We start from the raw sequence: 15594 nt of genomic DNA, 5'->3' as shown, positions 1-15594 counted from the left end.
AATAGAATTATTATTTAATTACAACTCTATTAGGGTTTTGACTTTTGGTCTATTTGATTGACTTTAGTCTTACTTGATTGACTTTAATATCTTGACTTTATTCTTACTTGATTGACTTTAATTTTGACTTTAGTCTTACTTGATTGACTTTAATATCTTGTCTTTAGTCTTACTTGATTGACTTTAATTTTTAGGAGAACCCCCCTCTATTATATCTTTAATTATTTGGACCCCCAAATAAAGGCAACATATCTAGGTCCAATATTTTTTTTCATGATTGTTTGATAAATTCTATGATTTGCATGCTTGGTAGACAATTTAAGAGTAACATATTAGAACTATTTGATCCTAAGATCGAACGTACTTGAAAATACTCTAGATCCGTGGGTGCAGATTTGATTTTTTTTAAGAGTCATCACCTAGTTTTATGATCTAAGAATAAAAAAATGACTCTAAATGGATAAGAAACACATAACTATAAATTAGAAGGTGTTAGGCACCAATCTCACTCGATAAAAATCGATTTCTACTCCTCTCAAATATTTACATTGAAAAAATGGCTTAAATTCATAATAAAAATAAAGAAATTACATTTTCTTTTACCTAAGTGATTATGATGATAATTCCTTCAAAAACTGGCTATAGCATTCCTCGAGTGAATCTTCTCGTTTTATATTTTTTTTAAGATTTACTTTCAATCTTTGAGATGAGACTTTCTTCTTCTAGATCTAGATGTTTTTATGACTTTTTAAGGATAATTTTAGGGTTTTTGGTTGTTTTTAGGTTGAAAATTAGGACTTGGGGATTAAGTATTGACTTGGGGCTCCATATTTAGATTTTGAGAAGGTTTGAGAGTTTTGACCTTGATTTTCTAAGATTTCTCTTAAGCTACGAAATTAGGTGGTGGAGGCTCCTTTTTAATAAGTTTTATTGATAAGATTAGAGTTTGATTAGGTTTCTTAGAGATAAGATCTATTTCTGACTAATCTGTAAAATGGTTTAGATATGATTTTAATTAGTTTTTAATTAAATTTTATTTTTTGACTTATGTAAAATGAAATTTTGGAGAACCCCCCAATGAAGGGGTTCTTTATTAAATTATTATGAGTTCTTTACGACCCCTGGTAGAGGGCTCTTTATTAATTATTAGGTGGGCCACCACTTGAAATTTGGTTCATAGGCTTATTAATTGAATTTATTTGTTCAAAAATTTTAATTTGATTTATTAATATTTCACTTTACGTTAATTAATATTTTAATTATTAATTTACGATCTTCGAATTTTAAGGTTGGAAAACTATTGTTTTACCCTCAAAGAGAACTTTTGAGTTGGGATGTATTTTTTTGAAGTTTAGAAATATTTTATAATTAATTTTTTGTAAGAAATTCAATGAGAATATTGGTTTGTGTCATTTATGGGTTTTTGGTGTGAAATAATCGTGAACCCTATGAGAAACATTTTGGTAATTTTATCAAATTTTGTGAAAATTGGAAAAATAGTTTATTTGATTTTAGTTTATTATTTTATGTGTTCAAAAGGATTTTCCTAAGCATAACGTAGTGTAGCATCCCACCAAACGCTAATACAAAATCTCATGTCAGATCTCGAGTCACAAGGTGGCGCCTCGAAATTTCAGTATGGTCTCCTCTGTTTATGTTAACATTCCAAGGTGTTCAACCTGTTTCACTTGATAAACAAAATCGACAATATCCTGTATATGTATACAATAATATAATAACAACAATCTATATACATCTAGCCATTTAAGATTGATCAGAATGCGAAATTATAAATAATATACATGATTACTCTGAAAATATTCACTCTAACAAAAAGCCTAACGCTTAATACAAAATCTTTAATACTCATGGTCTAACTGACACCACCAGCGGTAAAAACCCCAGTACTCACCAAGTGATGGAGTTTAGTCGTCAATTTGACGCACCAGATGGTCCCCACTCGCTGGTTCTACGCCCACCTCACCCACTGCAGGCTCTAAAGCTATAAAAAAAATAAGAAGGAAATAGTGAGTAACAATGGTTACCCAGTAAGAAAACAAACAATTTCTACAAATAACCCCTCCTAACATGAACGAATAAGCATACTGAATCATTTTAATAATACAAAATTTTATAGAAGAAACTAAGATAAATTGGTACATATAGCCAGGGATAAGCAACTAAATATTTTAAAACTGACATTACATCAATCAACAATACTCACTATAACATTTTCTTTTTATACAAATCTAATTGAGCAAATGGAAACATTTAAACATGTATTTCATTTTATATATAAAAATAAGGTTACAAATACATAATACACAATGGTGGAGTAGTGGAATTAGAGAGTTGGAATTCACGACTAGATCGCTCCCAGTCGGGATATGATGTTTCATATTCTTTACTGGCTTTTAGTTCCTGATTTTGTGGCCAGTCACTGCACTTACCATACTTCGTTGACCATTTATCCGGCTCAAGCTGGCCGTTTGACGTAACAGTAAGCAATGGGTCTCTTTTCAATGTGTCAGAACGTTCGACTAATATAGATTATTAGTGATTACTGACTAATCATCTTCGTCTATGCCTGTCAACGTGCATGTGATTCCCAAATATACAAACCATTCGTAAATAACCTCCTTTACATTACAAGTTCACTGATAAATATAGAGAGGAATAAATCCGGATTCCAATTGTGACTCCACTCTAATACACGTTCCATACCACATATGAGCTTGATGGTCCCTACTATACATTCCAGGATAGTACACCACTCTGGATGATATGACGTACTATCCCTTTAGACATTCACAAACTCTTTAACAGCTCACAAAATAGTTACATATATATATATATATATATATATATATATATATATATTATTTTCATTTGAAAATAAAAAAGAAATTAACAATACAAGATTGAGAATAGATATCTAGTTTCCTACCATGCAATTATGACCACCCGGCCTAAAATAAATAACAAACCGGAAAACTAAACAGCGTCTCGCACTAACATAAAGTAAATAAACATGCAACTAGTAACATTATCCCTGAATATCAATTCACCGACCTACATACAACTCAACAATGCAAAATGCAAACATCACACCTCAAGTGTGACTGACATTTTACCATTTCATACCATTTTTTCTCTTTTTTCAATTTTTACAGTCTTCAATTTCTCAAACAAAATATCCACTTTCTGATATTCATCAACTCAATATTAGTTCATTGAATATTAAATCATTTTTTTAACTATGAAAGTCATTTCTATCAAAAAAAATTGAAAAAACACAAAACTTAAATAAAAACGAGATCCTAGCGATGCACAAGACCCAACTGACGGAAATAACCCGGTAAAATATCCTATCCACATATAATTTTTTACAAAATACAATAAAACATATCAAATATACAAGTTCTAGCATGAATTTGAAATAACAAATTGAATTCTATATTTTTGAAAACACATCACAAATTTTTAATAAAATCCTAAATGCAATTTTCACAATCTACGATTACTAATAGAAATTGAGAATTCTTTACAATCTCTGTGCGAAAGGATGAAAGTGTGTACACGGTAATCGAGATGGTCGACATGGAAATAGAGGTGGATCAGACTTTGAGACGGCTGATTTTTGAATTTGACCCCGTAGTTTCAAAAATCTCTACGTCGTCGTCCTTTCTCCCTTCTACTACGGATGACGATTTGACCCCGAAACAGGCGAAATCCGAGGTCAAAGTTTCGAGAGTCCCGTATATATATGCGGCTGATTTTTTTTCTATACAGGATGAAAAAGAAAGTAAAACAAAAAGAAATTGGGTGGATTTTGTAGAGGAAGAGACTATGGACATTTCTTCCTTCTACGTCAGAAGTCAACGGCGAGCCGTTTGTAGTGAATCCGGAGTTGAAGATCGGTAAAAAAAACTAAAATTTTCGTTTAAATATCATGACTTTTTTGTATGGGTTGGGGATGACGATGAATAAAAAAAATTATACAAAATTTATTTATATAAATTTTGGGATGAAATCGATATTTTACCTATTGTTTCGTTCGATAATAACTTGACTGTCCGGACTCCAAAAATGACCAATGAATACTCTATTTCGTCTAATTTTTCATTCTGGATCTAATGGTGTGGTCAATTTCTACAAATTATATCTCTAACAAAATTTACATTCTTGGCATGATATGACCCTAAAATTGACGTCATTTTCATTTTTGATGATAATTCAACTTTTGAATTCCAAAAATGACAAGTAAATTATCCATGTTCAATATTTTTTTTATTACGAACCCAATGATATGATCGAATCTTAACAATTCTTGCTCTAGTAAAATATCATTATTTTGACCTAATTTGACTCAGTAATCAAGGATTTTACAACTTTTCTGTTCGGACTTGCATTTGAGCATGCTTACAGGTTAAAATATATTTTTTGATCATTTTGAATCCAATGGTGAGATCATATTTCATTAAAAATAATCAAAAACATCCTAAAGTTTTAGCCCTAAGGCCCACTTTCAGGATTTTCTCAAAATTTCATTATTTATTTTTTCTTGAGATACGAATCAAAAACTCGAGGTTTTACATTCTCCCCCCCTTAATATATGGTGAGATTATATTCCATTAAAAATGATCAAAAACATCCTAAAATTTTAGCCCTAAGCCCCACTTTCAGGATTTTCTCAAAATTTCATTATTTATTTTTTCTTGAGATACGAATCAAAAACTCGAGGTTTTACATTCTCCCCCCCCCCTTAATATAAATTTTATCCTCGAAATTGAAATCATACCTTATCAAACTTTGTCACCATTCCACTAACATGACATGTATAATTATCTCCTATTATTAGTCCCAAGCCAATCTCATTTATAACTCATAACCTTATGTCACTTGTATTGCGTCACCCTAACACATTCATTAATTAATCACTCCAATTTAAACTTATACTTCAATTAATCTATTATTTATATAACCCTAAGGTAATAATCATTTTACATTATATCACTCTCCCACCAATATCTATCAACAATAATCCTTTCACATCTTTTATATTCTTTATCTTTCCTTCTCTCACCAATTATACCGTCTATTATGTTTTACTCATATTTGTCAGGACTATTAATCCTCAATGCATAGACTTACCGCAAACACACCACTATTATTTGCACACAATTTAATACTTCTTAATAAAATAATACACAACATCCACATTTAATATATTCATACTACAATACAAATATCTATTAACACTAAATTTGCAAACTGCAATATAATCTCTATTCCCAATATACCACTATCTTTATATTCAACACAATATTCCATTTTTAACTTTACCTTACCGTGCCTATTTCATCAACATTCTTTGTCCATACTATCTCAATAACTTTTTATCAATCATAGTCTCCCTGTGGTGTAAATAATTTCATTACTCGACTCGTGTCAATAGTTTCTAGCTCTAGCAAGTGTGCAAAATCTCAACAGACTTATATGATCTAGAGGAACCAGTATTGAATAGAACTTCACTTTCTAATATTAATTAAAAATCTTACCTTCCAAAATTTCGTCGGAGATAGGTACTTTCTCCTAGGTCACAACCCTTATTCGACTGTGATAAGAGGCACTCTCTCTTGATATGTCCCACCTGACCACACGCGTAACATGCCAATGATCTTGTTTTCGTAGGTTTCTATGAAGTAGGCAGTTGGTAAACTGGAGCCTACCTACTCTGAACCTGCTTTGTTGGTTCCTTTGGCCCTGTTGGCATCATTGGAGCTCTAGCTGCTCTATAACTCAGTGATGGGGGAACACTATAACTCGGTAGTGGATGAGTTCTATATTGTGGATACATTAATTTGGGGGAGATTGGCCTCAAATACATCGGTCTCTTGTCCGGATCTGATCTAGGAAGAAAAGAAATCTAAGGTCGACTAATTTGCCCCTTGGAGGTTTGTAACTCCATCTCCCCTCGTTCTACCCTCTATGTTTTATTCATTGTATCTCTGTAATCGGTAGTCTCAATCATTAACCTCCTGGCCCTTAGGTAGGGTTATAGTTCTCTAAAGAATCTACGGGCCTTCTATAAATCTGTCAGGATAAGCTCAAACGCATATCGTGACAACCTAATGAACATCATACCATAGTCTGTAATCAATAGATTACTCTGCACTAATCTCAAAAACTCCTAGTGCTTGATTTCTCGAGCAGTCTCGGATATAAATCTATCAACAAACATCCTCTCGAAGTCTACCCACTCAAACGATCCATCTCTTAATACATTCCTCTCAAAACATTACTAATGAGTAGCATCCCCGTCCAACTGGAATGTAGTCACCATCACCCACTGATCTCTTGGGAACTACATAGTTGTAGACACCCCATTTTTGCAATCACCTGATTAATCAACTCATCAACCCGATCGCGACGATTCCCAATGATGGATGTTTATTCCAATGCTTTATTTGTTACTAGATATGTTTCAAAAATTAAGATGAGGTATCTCAAATTAACAAGACTGTAGAAACCACACTACGCTAGAAAAATATAACTCCAAAAATATAGAAATCATCATCTTACAGATAAAAAGAAGCTTTACGATAAAAAACACAAAAAAATTATCAAATTACCAAAATACCCCTAACCTCAAAACATCTTAGAGCCTACACTACACTTAGGAAAATCCTGTCAAAATACATAAAACAACAAATCGAAACAAATAAATCATTTCACCAATTTTCACAAAATTTGACAAAATTATGAAAATTATGAAAATGCCCCAAATAAAGTTTACGACCATTTCGCACAAAAAATTTCATAAATGACATAAACCAATATCCCATTGAATTCCTTACGAAAAATTGATTCCAAAACATCCTAGAAACATTGAAAAATGACTTAAAACGCAAAAAATCTTTTTGAGGACAAAATGATAATTTTATAATTTTAATAATTAAAAATTTTGAAATTAATAATTAAAATATTAATTAATGTAAAGTAAAATCCTAATTAAAATTAAAGTCAATCAAGTAAAACTTAAGTCAAAATCCTAAAATTAAAGTCAATCAAGTAAGACTTAAGTCAAAATCCTAAATTCTAGTCAATCAAGTGAGACTTAAGTCAAAACCCTAATCAATCTAATAAGACCAAAGTCAAATCCTAACCCTAATAGAATTCTAATTAAACTCTAAAACTATCTAATGGAATTCTAATTAAACTCTTAAACTACCTAATAGAAATATAATTAAACTCTAAAACTATATAAAAGAAACATAATTTAATTCTAACTCTATCAAAAAAGCTCTTAAAAAATCTATAAATAGGGGCCTCCACAACCTATTTTCGTATCTAAGAGAAAACCCTAGAAAAAGTAGGTCAAGAAGGCTCCCCAACCTTTCCAAAACCCTAACCCCTTACCTATCATCCAACCCCCAACTTTTGTTCAAAAAAAACCCAGAAATCTATCAAAAATTAGGAAGCACTTAGATCTAAGGAGAAGATACTTCATCTTGAAAATCCGAAGCGGATTCAGTAACGGAAACGAAGCATCACAAGCAAGGAATCTCTCCGCCAACTCTAAGGGAACTATCATTGTGATCATCTAGGTATTTTTCATTCTTATTTTTTTTATTATTTATTTAGGTCTTTTAGCAATGCAATTTTATTTGAAAAAAGTAGAGACCGGCGTTTACCGAGCGGGGTTGGTGCCTAACACTTTCCAACCCCGTAACGTGATCCCCGGACCCGTATTTTCTTTTGTAGATTAATGTTATTTACCTTTTAGAGTCAGTGTTCGGTTCGTAGACCGTAATAACTTGGTGGCGACTCCCAACCTCAAAGTTTAAAAGCGAATCCGCCCACCTTGCGGATCGAGGGCGCTTTCAATGGCGACTCCATTGGGGATTATTGAGGATCAAACTTGAAAGGCCCCAAGTATGGGAAAATTGCCAAATCGACTTAGTTTTTTTTATTTATTTATTTAGTTTGGTTTATTTTATTTATTTATTTTTTTATTTTTATCTTTTATTTTTATTTTCGTGGCTTGATTGTGGATTGTTTATTTGGATTTTGGGTATTGTATTTGATCCAATTAAGGGTCACTTTTGATGACCTTAAACAATGAAAGATTCAAATTGACATATAAATTGAGGATGGAATCATGGTGATTGGGATGAGAGTCATAGATTTTACCTTTTTTTTAAAAAAATTTGGATGAAAATTTTTTTAGCACGTTACTATGCATGGGTGGCGAGTTGTGAAAATAAATTATTTGTGAGTGATGTGATAAGAAATAAATTAAAAAAATCACTTTTTTTAATGTTGTTCGTGATGAGGAGAGAATTCCAATAAAAAAATCACAGAAAAAAATTCAAAGAAAATACAGCATTTGCATGGTGTGCTATTAGTAAAGAAAAAGTTTTTTTTTTCTTTCTTCCTTTCTTCTTCTCATGTACGTTGAAAAAGGCAGTGAAGAGAGAGAGAGAGAGAGAAAAAGAAGAGAATGAAAGGAGATAGAGGAGGACTCACCTCTATCTTCTCTCTGGGCAACTCCCATCGTCATCCTCTTCCTAACAGGAACCCCCTTCATCCATCTTCATATTCTTCTTTCTCGAAACAACGTCCTTCTTCAATGCTATTACCTTTTCTACTTCACCTTCAAACTCACCATTACATCCATGTGATCCCAGACCATTACTTGCTTTATCTTTTCATGCATCGCATCCTCCCCATCGTCTTCTTTCATCTTACCCATACGTTCATCGTCTAACTCACCAATGTAGCCACACACGACCTTATATTATTCATTTTCCAAACCAAACCTCCATTAATGTCTAAACCAAACCCATGCTCACCCACTTTGATAACCACCAGAATAACCTTCTTCAATCGAACTAGATCACCATCTTCCATTCTATCCAAATCGAACCTCTACAGACCAAACTTCCACCACAATTCTCTCTCTTCTTGATCTATGTCTCTCTCTCAACCTATGCACTTGTTGTTGTTGCAAGAGTTTCCAAGCTAATTTCAAAAAAAAAGAAATAAATCAGAAGGGCTTTGGATTCTCTAATAAGTGGCAACAATGGTAACAGGGAAGAAAAACGAAAAAAAAAAGAGTTAGTTGATGTTGTTGGCAGCAAACATATAAAAAAAAGAAAAGAGTTTTTTTTAATTGTGGGTATGGTAGTGTTGGCAGCAAACAGAAAAAATATAAAAAAAGGGAAGGATATCCTCACCAAGTTAGTAAGATTTCAAATCTCGCTAAAGGTCTTTGACCTCTCCACATGGCAGCAACACATTTTTTTTTTTAATAAAAAATAAAAAAATCAATTTGTTTTAAATAAAAAAAAAAGTCATCACTCCTTATCTCCACAACTAACATTCTGTCCTCGATTCAATATTCGTTAAGATCTCAATTTGTTTACGGTCGCCCAAAACGACTTTTGATTAGACCATTAAAAAAAATTCTTTTTGTTTTTTTTATATTAAAAAAAAAACTCTCTTTTTATTTTTATTTTTTTTTTTTAAATTTGGATTGGATTTCAAAATTAACTATCGGGGTGAATTTTCTTAGGTGAGTCAAGTCAGTTGAACTCATCTTACATCATGTGCGGTGCTCATTGTGTGCTACTTGTGTTAATATATTCTCTCTTTTCTTGGTGTGATTTTATCATGATACCCAATTTTGAACGTAATGAGTCGAGTTGATTAATTTAAATTTATTGGTTTTATGCAATTTCTTGTTTGTTCTTATACATTCCCTTGACGTGTTACATTGATATTCCATGTGATATTTTTGCCCATGTTATATGAGGTTGAATGCTGTGAGACGAGTTAACTCAATGAGCCCACTTTGAATAAGTTATGTGCTAATTGAGATGATCATTCCCCTTGGATATTTAGATTGATTGAACCTTAAGTCTCACATGTTGATTGCTTGATTTTAATTAATTAATTGGTTTTGATCGATTGGTTGATTTTAATTTCTTCTGATTTGCATGTTATGATTTTGATCTTGATAATCTTCTGATGATTGTATTCACTATGATTGTGGCCCATTAATAATTTGATGTAGCCTAGGGGCCTATTTATCCGAAAAACACCCCGGGCATACCCCACCCTATTTTGCACAAACCACTGACACGTTTATTTTGTTGCATTGCACGCTTGCATGTGGCTTATAGCCAACGTGGCACTAATGCGTGGCTCGATCTCTTTGGAGATGCGACATCATTCATGAAAACCACAACTCCAGTCATGTACCTTAGGGTATGTTAAATTGGGGCATCAGTACCGTCTGATCAGGTGACTCTAAAAGGTATATCGATGCACCCAGGCTGGAGCGACCTGAGCCTTTGACCTATTGTGAACCACACAGTCACATGTCCCGATTGCCAACATAGTACTAGTACGTGGTCGGTCCCCTCGTGGGATGCTAAACCATTTATGAAAGTTACAACCCTAGACCCATACCAATAGGTATATCAAAAATAATATAAGTTCATCAATTGCATTCGTTGGTCAAAACCAGTGCCTAAGCAAGATCCTGCCCCGATGTACTACGATACTAGGAGGATAGACTACGTCTATTCTAGAAGAATGGTGATTTAAGGGTGCCTTTGCTCAAGCATCGCGCACCACCTTTCACCTGGGGATTAAATTGACTATTTTTTATTTCAGAGAAATGAGTTGGAGTTTTAGATTATCACTTATACGGTATATCAAACCAAGTCACTACGTACCGCCTGATTGAGTATGCTCGAGAGGTATATAGGTGTACTTGGGCAAAGGTGGCCAGATAAAAATGTATTGTACGTAATAAGCCTAAAGTTTAGAAACCTCCCCTATAGGTCATGACTCGAACTTATCGTGGGTGTTCCCGGGTTGTTTATTGAAATTAGACCTTATGAATGATGAGATCAAGAATGTGTGGGTTTGTCCTGAAGGATAAATTTTTTTTTGTTTAACCTAATTTTAAATTACAGTATCATTAGGTGCACCAACCCAATAAAAAATCCATTTTAAACTTGACCCAGTCCATCTCGATCCAACGATCATTATGGGCCGAGCCATTTGAATCAAAATGAAATTCAAACTTTTTTCTAATTCGGATTTTTAACCCATTTTAAAAGAAGAAAAATGTCTTCCAGAAGTAAAATATTTTTCAGAAGAGAAATGTTTTCCAAAAGTAAAATGTTTTTCAAAAGAATAAGATTTTCCAAAAGGAAATGTTTTCCCAAAAAAGTTTTCTAAAAGAAAATGTTTTCCAAAAAAATAAAATGAAGAAAAATATTTTTTTTAAAAATGATTTACAAAATATCTATTTTTGCATGAAAAATTATTGAAATATGTTTGTTGGAAGTTGTTATTCAATGAAAACATTATTTGTCAATATTTTTCAAAAGTGCAATAAAATTATTTTCCTTCTGAACAATCATTACGTTAATAAATTGTTTAATGGATTGGTGCACAAAATTCAATAAAATCTCAGGGTTCACTTAAAATATTATTAAGGGGGTAATACTAAAGTTGATTAAATCCACATTCGATTAGGTTTCAGGGTTACCATTGCACCTAAGCTCAATCATCCATCGTCTAGTAAGGGTCATAAGTTTGGTCAACTAGAAGAAACGTTAATACCAAGTCAACAATCAAAAATGGCCTCGAAATCTCTCAAAATTACACAGTTGTTCCTGAAGATCACATTGCCTCAATTCTGTTGGTTGTAAGCAATATCCAGAGTCCTCAGCCTATAGTCAAGTCTGTTGTGTATGGGTAATTTTCTTTCATGAGTCTTGAATCAAGTTTTTTTTTCAATTCATCAATATCATATTTTTTTTAGATCGAGTCTACTCTTTTTCTGTTCAGTCGAGTTAGTTTGTCGAGTCATAGACGTGTCTATCGCCCCTTCTGAATTTGATTGGATAAAGAAAATTTTTGAATACCTTGAGCGCATTAACGAATTAACTAATAATCTGGCTTCAAGGATATATTTTTCTCCTGAACAAGAAGATAAGAGTCGGGCTCAACAACTTTCAATCAGAAAGCAAAGGTCATTGAACCTTAGAACAAAAAATAATTTTCAAGAAATTCAGATAGAAACTATCATATTCTTAGAGGAGTACGAGGGGATAATGAATTTACTCAAAAATTTTAAAAGACTTGTTCGTGTGATCATATGAGGGTATGTTAGGTACAAGCTCCGGTGTTGTTCAACACGGAATAGATACTCGTCTATATCGATGGAATCAAAGAAGATGTTGGAAAATCTATTAGCGTTATCCCCACTACATCTTGAGTTGAAAAGTTCATTTAAGCACATGTTATCAATTGATATGGGGGTACCTTTTGAGTTGATCTCTGATAATGGGCCGTACTTCAAAGCTTAGGTCATTACTCCGTGTTCAAAGTTCAGGATTCGACATCACAAATCATCTCACGTTCTCAGACTAATGGAAAGGTAGAAACAGTCAATAAAAAAAATCTCAAGATAATCATAGGAAAATGTGTCAATCGCACCAGGATCCATCAGAGAAGTTACTATTCACACTATGGGCATATTAGTCTTCCATTAGAGTTATTCCCTACTCTCTAGTATATGATATGGAAGTAGATTTAACAGTTGAAATGGAAATCTGATATCTCAAGGTCTTGATAGAAAGTCAATTGTTAGAAACAGACTGGGTTCGTCAGCAGTATGAAGAAGTAAACCTGATAAAAAAAACAACTTAAAAGTTCTGTACCAAGTGTAAACTTATCAGAGAAGAGTCATTCACACGTTTGACAAGAAAATCAAAGTTCGTCACTTACAAGTCAATGATTCAATCGTCAGACTTCAAGATCATGATGGAACCGAATCACCAGAACCAACCACCCTTGACCAGATCAAGTGGTACTACATTTACGGAGGCCATCTTTGGTCGAATCAATTTTCCTACTACCCCGTTCAATATCTCCTTTCTCAACCCTTTGCAGTCTTTTAAAAAAAATGTTTTTTTCTTTCTCAACTCGATCACCTAACCTAAGGGAGGGAAGAATCCGAACTACGTTTTGGCCTGATCCCAAAAGTTTGGGGTACGTAGGCAACCTGAGAAGTTACTTCAGGCTTGACCACATCAAAATAAAAAAATATATAAATATTTCCCTACACGAAAAAAATATAAAATAAATATATTGTCAAACAGGAAAAAAAATTTAAAAAAAAAAAAAAATACCACACAAGGGCATTCGGATTTTTGAGCTTCAAAATTCCTTTTTGTTTTATACCCAGTCCTAAGCTTACCCATGAAAGTCCTCCTAAGTACCGTGCGAAAAAGTTAAGGAAGGTAGTACAGCATGATCAGACAGTAACTCCAGAAGTTCAGAAAAAGGAAAAAGAGAAAAATGGGACCTGCTAAGTTGAAAACCCGGAAGGGTGACTTAGGCAAAAATTAAGGCAAGCTCGCAAAGTTGAAAATCCAAAAGAACGGTCTTGGCAATAATTAGAGCAAAGAAAAAAGCTTGCTAAATTGAAAATCTGAAAGGGCAACTTAGGCAAAAATTAAGGCAAGTTCGCAAGGTTAAAAATCCAAAAAGACGGTCTTGGCACCAATCAGAGCAAAAAAAAAAGTTCGTTAGATCGAAAACCTGAAAAGGTGATTTAGGCAAAAGCTAGAGCATGCTCGCTAGTTTGAAAATCTGAAAGGGCAATCTAGGCAAACGTTAGAGCAATAAAGAAAACATAAGAAAATCTCCATAGAGTTGAAATGCTAAAAGGCATTTCGAGCTGAAATATCAGAAGTCCGAATAATTAGGTAAAGACTCAGAAGCCACAAATATCTTGTCTACGATTGATTTGAAAATTTTTGCTTCCCCAAGTGAACCAAGGGGGAGAAGGGTGAATTCTATGATGAACCTTAAAAGGAAACGTTTTGTTCTCTTGAGCCTGACTTAAAATCGAAATTAAAAGTTGGATCTTTATTGCGATTGTGGTAATCAAATATTTCAAACCTTCATACAAGGGGAATTTTCTTTCTTTTCTAATATGTAGTTTTCCCCCCTTACACTAGTGGCATTGTTTTTTATTGTTTTTTAATTTTTACATGATGTGTTCAATTATCTCCAATGCCATGTTTCCTGTCAAACTATGGGCATTTTATTTTTGAGCAATGTTAAATCCTAAAAGATAAAAGAAATCCTAAACTTAAGGTTACCCTCTTGATAATAATTTTTCGAAAATCCTTGATATTCAAAAGAAATAAAAACTCAGGTTTTAAATTCATAAAAATTTTGGATAAGATCTTGATGTTCAAACAAAAGTGTTTCTGATCTTATATTTGAATTTGCCCAAAAAAATAGTTCAGTACTCTTTCATCCCGAGTAGGTAGAGTAAAACTCCTAGATCCAGTCATTCTTTCCTAAAATTGTCCATTCTTTCTCGAATTATGTTGCCACTGAGGGTTTTCTCGGATTATGCTCAGCCAGTTACCGCCGAGGGTTTGCTCGGATTATACTCAGTCAGATGCCTCCGAGGGTTTGCTCGAATTATGCTCAGCCAGTTGCCGCCGAGGGTTTGCTCAGATTATGCTCAACCAGATGTCGCCGAGGGTTTGCTCGGATTATGCTTAGCTAGTTTCCGTCGAGGATTTGTTCGAATTATGCTCAACCAGTTACCACAAAGGATTTTCTAAGATTTTACTTAGATTTTACTCAGTTTTCACTTAGGCCCTCTGAGATTTATCTCAGATTTTAAATGCACACCCGTGCACATTTGTTTCTTTAGTCAAGGAGAATTTTCTAAAATTCAAGGATCTGACGTTGTCAGTGAGAGCTCGTGCTCAAGGACCTGACAAATTTTAGTTCGATGAGAGTTTTATGCTCAAGGATCCCAACGCCCCGATGAATTACTAAATCAGGCAGCAAAATGAACTGTCACTAGTTTTGACATTCAGATATCGCACTATCTACCGAAATAAATTTGCAATTTAGTTTGCTTCAACCCTCTACCAAAGAGGGGCATCTGTAAACACCCCATTTTTGCAATCACCTGATTAATCAACTCGTCAACCCGATCGCGACGATTCTCAATGATGGATGTTTATTCCAATGCTTTATTTGTGAATAGATATGTTTCAGAAATTCAGATGAGGTATCTCAAACTAACAAGACTGTAGAAACTACGCTACGCTAGGAAAATATAACTCCAAAAACATAGAAATCATCATCTTGCATACAAAAAGAAGCTTTACAATAAAAATCACAAAAAAATGATCAAATTACCAAAATACCCCTAATCTCAAAACATCCCTAGAGCCTAAATTACGCTTAGGAAAACCCTGTCAAAACACATAAAACAACGAATCGAAACAAATAAATCATTTCACCAATTTTCACAAAATTCGACAAAATTATGAAAATGCCCCCCATAAAGTTCACGACCATTTCGCACAAAAAATTTCATAAATGACACAAACCAATATTCCCATTGAATTCTTTACAAAAAATTGATTCTAAAACATCCTAGAACATTGAAAAATGACTTAAAACGTAAAAAATCATTTTCGATGGCAAAACGATAATTTTACAATTTTAATAATTAAAATTTTCAAA

The 15594-nt window shown here is 33.3% G+C and overlaps 1 long non-coding RNA gene across 1 annotated transcript in view; it reads right to left on the bottom strand.

The window, feature by feature from the left end:
• Positions 1-1730: 1730 nt before the first annotated feature.
• LOC147391193 (uncharacterized) overlaps positions 1731-15594 on the bottom strand; it is a 31048-nt gene continuing 17184 nt past the window's right edge. The window contains exons 3-4 of the long non-coding RNA XR_015183267.1: positions 8533-9027; positions 1731-2002 (exon numbers count right to left, since the gene is read on the bottom strand). This is a non-coding gene — a long non-coding RNA (uncharacterized LOC147391193). The remainder of the gene's footprint in view (positions 2003-8532; positions 9028-15594) is intronic.

This window comes from Akebia trifoliata, chromosome 11 (genome assembly GCF_017979445.1).
Source record: "Akebia trifoliata isolate Shusen 1 chromosome 11, ASM1797944v1, whole genome shotgun sequence".
Lineage (NCBI taxonomy): Eukaryota > Viridiplantae > Streptophyta > Magnoliopsida > Ranunculales > Lardizabalaceae > Akebia > Akebia trifoliata.
This window is presented reverse-complemented; position numbering and strand designations above follow the sequence as displayed.